At 38.3% G+C, this 7380-nt stretch overlaps 1 protein-coding gene across 1 annotated transcript in view; it reads left to right on the forward strand.

Moving 5' to 3' along the window:
- LOC108572364 (neurotrimin-like) overlaps positions 1-7380 on the forward strand; it is a 97093-nt gene that overhangs the window by 45487 nt on the left and 44226 nt on the right. The window lies entirely within an intron of this gene.

The following is a 7380-nucleotide window of genomic DNA, read 5'->3' on the forward strand; positions in this document are numbered from 1 at the left end:
ATTCCTGGGGGTCTCTGGCATTAATTTATTCAATTTTGCAATGCAAAATTGTTTAAACAATGGGTTTTTTTGCAAAAGAAAAGGGATTTGGTGTGTAAAGGAGCAGTAAATAGACTGTAAAATGCTGTAAAACAATACTGGTATATTATAACCTTCTGTAAAATACATTTTAACATTAATTTTACAATAAATAATCGATTTTTCGTTAAATAATTGCATTTCTTCGTTTCTCCCGATGTTGAAGCCCTTTTCTCGACTTCTGCGGTCACCTGAGGGTTCCATCTGTAATTCACACAAGAAGAACGTTAATTTTTCCAATTGTTAATAAAAATTACAAACAATTTCCGACTAATCTACCGAATACACTGGTTAATTCAACGAAATAGCCGTATATTCAGCTGTTTTATCAGTTTCAAGCATGCAACGAATTTATTTAATACTTCCATTCATTACAAACAATCGTATAAATTGTTTTTTGACAGGAAATACTAATTATTCTGTAGTTAAACTATTTTAAAACAAACCAGAAGCTGTATTTTACTATCTACACTATTGGTAATGTTAACGCAATTAAAAATCTATTAAGAGGATCAATTTTACACAGCTTATTACGTGCAATTATGCTCCAATTTACGCTAACTATTATTAAAAACGAACAGTCTAAAGAATGTTTATTCGAATAAATCAACTCACCCGATAATACCCCATTTCTGACGACGCGTTCGACGACACGTCCTCCTTTGTCGAACGCTGACGATGGACTGAGCAGGGCCAACTCCAAATTAAACTCTTCCAATCGAAAACAGCATGGTCTCCGACGTTCCCCCGTTGGAACACCGTTCCATTTAACGTATCAAGCCTGCAACAACGTTTCCAACCTCTGTTAACAATTATTTGGTACAATCCTTACTGAAGCGCTCGTTGTTAAACAGGTTCGAACGAAGTTCGCCACGTAACGATGATCAATGGCCCGATTTGGTCCCGCGGCTCGCCATCGGGGGGACGCAGTTTCCTCGATTGAAAAAATTCTTACTCGCTTTTTCAAACGGCATTGTAGCAAAGTGATTCTTGTGTCGGCACGTAACAATCGATGATAAATGAATTTCGGGGCCGGCGAATCTGTGATCGGTGTATCGGTGATGTGACGAACCATCATCCTCCCACGGTGAAATCGAGTTTGCACCTTGAAAGAGTGATGGAGAGTGGCCGTTTGTCGCCGGTGTTATCTTTGATTCCTTTCAACAGCCAGAGATGAATCGACCACTGACAACCTATATCGCAAAGGAGAGCCTTTTGCCCAAGGAGTTGACGGGAAAACAATCTGCATTCACATCGATACAAAGCGTCCTATCCTTCCTATCCTCCTGCTTCTACGCCGGGGCTTATGTTTGACATTGCAAAAATTGAATCTCCCGATACGCAAGCATATATACGAAGTCATATCCGTCATACACTTCGAATGTATCATTGGTTTCTCGTGTCGAATTTTTTACCTTGGTCGTACGATCAATCCTCTCGACGAGAGAACAACGCGTACACGCATCCTATTATAATCCACAATTTCCAGTTAAACGAGATCGAACGCTCTGTTAATTTTCTACGAAATTATACTTGCGTTGTAAATTAATATGTGCATATTTCATACGCTACAATAATATGCTGTTTTCATTTCAACTTTAATTAACATTCTCTCGTTTTGTTGCCGGTTGCTCGGTGAAAATGCCACGTTCCTGCAATGTATAATAACTGTAAGAGTATGGTCGAGCGAGCGTTGGGACTCGCGCTGGTTCATGACCCGCAGACCGAGAGGTCCCAACGCCTTGACACCCCCACGCGCTAAGGTCTGGGTCAGGTAAGGACCTCGCGCGACACAGAGTTCCCCCGAAGAGCCTGAGGAGGGCCGCCGTGGGGGGTTCAGGAGGGTCTTGCTTAAGATCACCCCACGTAAGAAAAAGGACCTCGCGCGTCGCGGACCTTGCTCCATAGAAACCCCTGTGGCGGCCCATGCAGCGCGCACGGCTTAGACGGCGAGACGCACGCAACGGACGTGTCATTCGTCGGCGTCGATGTCGTGGCGGACCGATAACGATGGCCGTCCTCGGAAAGCGGAGAGGCAGTCCCGACCGACGACGCGAAGGGCGGTGAACCGCCGAAAGCGACTCGAACGACACGAGACATTTTGCCTCGTATTCGCAATAAAGAATGTCAAGCGTGACCACGTGAATATTCATTCCCCCGTCGCCAACACCCCCAACCTGTGCCAGGGTTTCCCGGAGGCAAGACAGGGGCGTCGGGGCACGTATATAAGGACGCGTTGAGTAAGACTAAGCGAGATATAGTCGAAAGAGTATCAGGAAACGCGTAGATGGTAAAGACGGACCAGAAAGGAACGAGGCGTCAACGACGGACGGACAAATAAATATAGTTTAAATAAATCCTGATAAGTATTATTTGGAACAGAAGAGCGACGGAAAAATCGTGCGAGAATTCATTTATATAGTCGTATAACACAGTTCGACGATACCGATGTTCTTGATGATCGAGGTGGTGCAAATAATTGGAGGAATGAAAATGAACGCGAGCCTGGGGAAAAATCAATGTGACCGTATGGGCTATGTTACCCGGTATGACTTTTCGTCGAGGAAAAGTGGGCATTGATCCAGAAGCATCGATCGTTGCACGAACGTTAACCTGAAATATTCTTTTCCTGGCAACGAATGTAACAGCCCTCCGCTATTATAAAAACAATACGTTCCTTTTTTATGCTGCGTATTTACGATCATTTTGTGTAATCAAACGGGGAAGTCTGTTGCAAGAGAATCTTAATAACTTTCAAATTACCAAGCAGCCATTTCACTTTTTCTCATTCTTTTCGCGTTTCCGTTAAGTTAGCGCATATGAAACTTTTCACACCTGGTGTTTCTTTGAAGAATAATTTTCACAAGGTTTTCTTCACTTTTCTCAACGATCAACTGGCGTCGTTATTCCAAATTTACGTAGATCGTTGATCTTTAGATTGAAAAATTCTTCGAACGCTGCTTTTGCAATATTTGTTAAAAGGTGTTTGAGAAAATGGTAGTTTATTGGGGAAAGTCTGAAGTTTGAAAATTTCATGTTCGTCATCGTGGATTGTTTTCGATAATTATTTTTAAAACGTTATCATCGAGGGTCCTATCTGAGCTTTCTCCTGGCTCATTTTCCAATCGCGAATTTTGCACAGCGACGCTGAAGTGTCTTAAAATTTGCATACTCTTCAGCAAATGCTGAATTTATATTTTCACCGCAGTTTTTCCAAGTTGAAACCAAGTACCCAGGTTTAAATACAATTCCTCCTTCTCGACTACCGTGTACAAAAATTTCAGTTGCGAAAACGACACTTCATTTGCGCAAACCTAATACCACAAATGAGACGAAATACCGGATATATAAAGGAACACTTGTTGTGAATCATGCAGTGCACATTTTCCCTCTTTTTGCAGTAAAACTCTTACACGGGCACAACACGTCTGTCACCGAGAACGAGACCGACACCACGCATGAATCTGTGTACTGCATATTACACTGTACTCTCTATACGAGCATGATTTCCCTGCACACCACATGATTTTCTTCCGCCATTGTGTCGCACAAATGAGACACTCGCCGAGCGTTTTCTGTCTTATCTACTTTTAGTTCGAATCAATATTTCCGCGATAACAGAAATATCCACGATTCGTTTGCTCGATAATAAACATTTCTGTCTTAATTTCTGGAAAATTTCAGTTGAAACAATTCCATGTCGAACTATTAAAAAATTTCAAGCCAAATTTCCTCAATATTTCGGCAATCTTTGAAAGTAAAAATTTAGAGTGCCGTTTCTATTTAAATTTCTGGAAAATTTCAGTTGAAACAATTCCATGTCGAACTATTAAAAAATTTCAAGCCAAATTTCCCGAAGAATATTTCGACAATCTTCGAAAAGTTACAATAATCGAAGGAAAGTAGCTCGGAAATAAAAACAGAGTCGGAAAATCATATTACATCGTTCTCGAGGCGAGAAAATATTGAACATTTGCGATTCTTGTTCGTTCATTTTCCCTGCGATAATAACCATTACGTGTGAATTTTGTAAGAAAAGCTACTCCTAACTTGAACATATCTAAACTCTCTTTGTTCCCTCGTGTTGGCCACGTCGTTATTGAGTTTCGCTTTTCTAAGAAAGCTGAAATAGTTCCCGAATCCATTAGTAATTAACAGTTGAAGGGGTAATACGAATTCCTGATAACTTCACCCTTTTCCTTTGTTATCGTACATGTGGCTGTGCGTATTTGATCGACGATTCCCTTTCCTTGCTTAATTCAATTTCCTCGATTCTACACCAACAAATGGCAGTTGTATTGGATTACGGTAACTGATGAATCGCTTTCTGTGTAACTACTCGCCTCTTTTAACGAACCTTCGGCTCAAGGCTGGCTCGATATTAAGTAAATACGAAGATTCGAATGATAGAAGTCAGGAAGAGTTTGATCTCCGACGTGATACAGTTAACTATTTATTTTGATAGAGTTACTGCAAGTGGGTAAATAAATTTTACAATAGCAATAGATAATTAAGGAAGAATTCTAGTCTAGAGTGTCATATTTTAGGTCATCTTCGAGATTTTTTTGCAAACAAACTACATGACATTTTGGATCAATATTTTACTCACATATTCATTCGTGATTTTAGAATATTCACAATTTTTTTCAAGTGAAAATAAGCAAAATTGACCGAGTTATAAATTATTCAGTACGGTACCTTTGAAAAAGAGTGTTAGTCTAGAGTGTCATATTTTAGGTCATCTTCGAGATTTTTTTGCAAACAAACTATATAACATTTTGGATCAATATTTTACTCACATATTCATTCGTGCTTTTAGAATATTCACAATTTTTTTCAAGTGAAAATAATCAAAATTGACCGAGTTATAAATTATTCAGTGCGGTACCTTTGAAAAAAGAGTGTTCTACTTCCCGACATGATTCAAGTTCATCCTAAACGAAAAAGCCAAAGGGATGCTTCGTTAGAATGACTGCAGCTATGACGTGAACCAGGATAAACGAAAAGTATTGAAAATTGGAAAAACGGGGGCACTTTGAATTTTGAAAAAAGGTCGAAAAGCAATTTTTCAAAAAATCTACATTAAAACACACCCTTAACAATTTTATTTTCGTTCTGAAAATAACCAGACAATTACGTAGCGAGGAATTTGAGGAATAATCCGAGGAATCCCAGTTTTCAAATCTTTCGCACGTTAAACAGTCTCGCCCGACCGAAATTTTATCTGATTACTCATCTTACCGATTCCTTCTCAGTTCGAAAATATCCCCCTAATTGAATTGCAACTGATTTCATTTTAGCAAAACGTAATCTAGCATTTAGTTAAGCTTTCTAATTGGATTTCGTCAATTTTGGAACCCGCTCATCTAACCAATTTACCTGGCCGAAAGCGGAGTGAAGACGAAGCTTGAAACTTAACGCACACGTTCATAATCCTGACAGGAAGATTTCAATCTACGATTTAATACAGCTAAGTGTATGATGCAGCTACGTCGATTAAATATATGCACATATGTACACTACCAGCCAAAAGTTTCGAATCACCTCCCACTTTTCATCAATATTAAATCTGCTGCCAATTTTTTTATAGATTCGAAGATTATCTAAATTCCACATTTACCGGTTTATCTCATATCAATTGATTCGAACGACAAAAAATTCTCAAAGTCGCTGACTTTTTTCTGTAAATTTTTCTGTAAATTGCAATGCTCGGTGATTCCAAACTTTTGGCCGGTAGTGTATCTCTCAATTTCGGTTTATTCCGGTGAAAATGAATTTTACGCGTAATAATTTCATGTTAAATTGTAAACAATATTCAGTCACATTTGAAAATATCCTGTTGTAAATAACACACTTTAAATATGATTTTTTGGTCAAACGGTTTTTACGTTTTAGAGTAATACACATTGTCGACATATCGAGAGGCATGTACGCATGTACTGTTCGTATACTTTCATACAGTTAAAGCGTTGAGGGAAAATACAGAGTGGCGCAAAAGTCTCTGACACGTTTGAAAATATTATAACGCTTTTGTTTTCCGGTATTTTTCAATTAAAAAGCAATGGCATATTTCTGCCACGAAGAAAAACGCGGCCATCGCGGCTAATGGAAAAAAAGTCTGTGTGCATAAAGCTTTGGTTTTCCGTTCGAATTGTTTGTTCTTCGTTTTTACGCTTCTACTTGCGAGGGAAATAAATGTTGCGAGATATTCTACGCTGTTCCGTATTACCTGTGTACCAGTCGTTTAGTTTGAGAGTGGCGTAAGCCACTTTTCGAGGAGAATTAGTTAATATGCGTGGCCTTTTTGTTTTCGAACGTTTCATTTGCAATTTCTTTCAAAATTTTTATTTCATTTTATTGACAGAAGTTTCACTGTTCAACAGAAGTGTGATTATGCTTATTTTGAGAATGGCATATGTCGCTATGCAAAATTTCTTGCAGCAGGTTTGCAATTACACATGCGACAAATTTGAAACACATTTTGTCGCATAGAAATGGTTCAATTTTCGATATTTCGAAAATTCCCCGTTTAAAGCGAAAGGAATATGAATTCGCAAACACATTTTCATTCGTCCGTAGTAAAAAATTGTTTTGTGCACGAAAAGTGCGAAATATATTGCAATTTTTGAAAGCTTCATATTTTTTTTTATATTATACCTTTTTCAATTTCAAGGAGAACGAAATGTATGTTAGCCAGGACTTCAGTGGACAAGATTTCATCACGATATTCCATCCGAAATCTTTTACAAACTTACTCTAGCAGAAAATGCAGAATTTCGAACTTGGAACTTCTGGCCAAAAAGAGGAAGACCAAAGTACCATTCGCAAACAGAAATGGATACACACGTACTCGTCTTGCTACCGAAGAAAAATACAAGATACACCTGCGATTTATCAGATTAATTAAAAAAGTTTGAAACAAAGTGAAACGTGCGAAGATTTCGTCCATCCTATTAACGACAATGTTTCGATACTCGAATAAATATGAAACGCGTTATTTCCATTAGTTATACTCACATTACACAATGTATTTATGAATGTAACGAAAATGAAGAAATACTTGAATAAACATTTACATGAAATACGTTGTATAAATTATTTATCAATGTTACGAACCCACTGCCTTTCCCACACACATTGTTATTAGATACTATTATAATATTATTATTAACATTATTATTAGATACTATTATCATATTATTATTAACATTATTATTAGATACTGTAGGAACCGACGACAGAAAAATATTGAGGGGCCCAACGGGAATCGAACCCGGGACCTTCGGCTTACCAAGCCGAGGC

The sequence above is a fragment of the Habropoda laboriosa genome, unplaced genomic scaffold (genome assembly GCF_001263275.1).
Source record: "Habropoda laboriosa isolate 0110345459 unplaced genomic scaffold, ASM126327v1 scaffold65, whole genome shotgun sequence".
NCBI classification, from domain to species: domain Eukaryota; kingdom Metazoa; phylum Arthropoda; class Insecta; order Hymenoptera; family Apidae; genus Habropoda; species Habropoda laboriosa.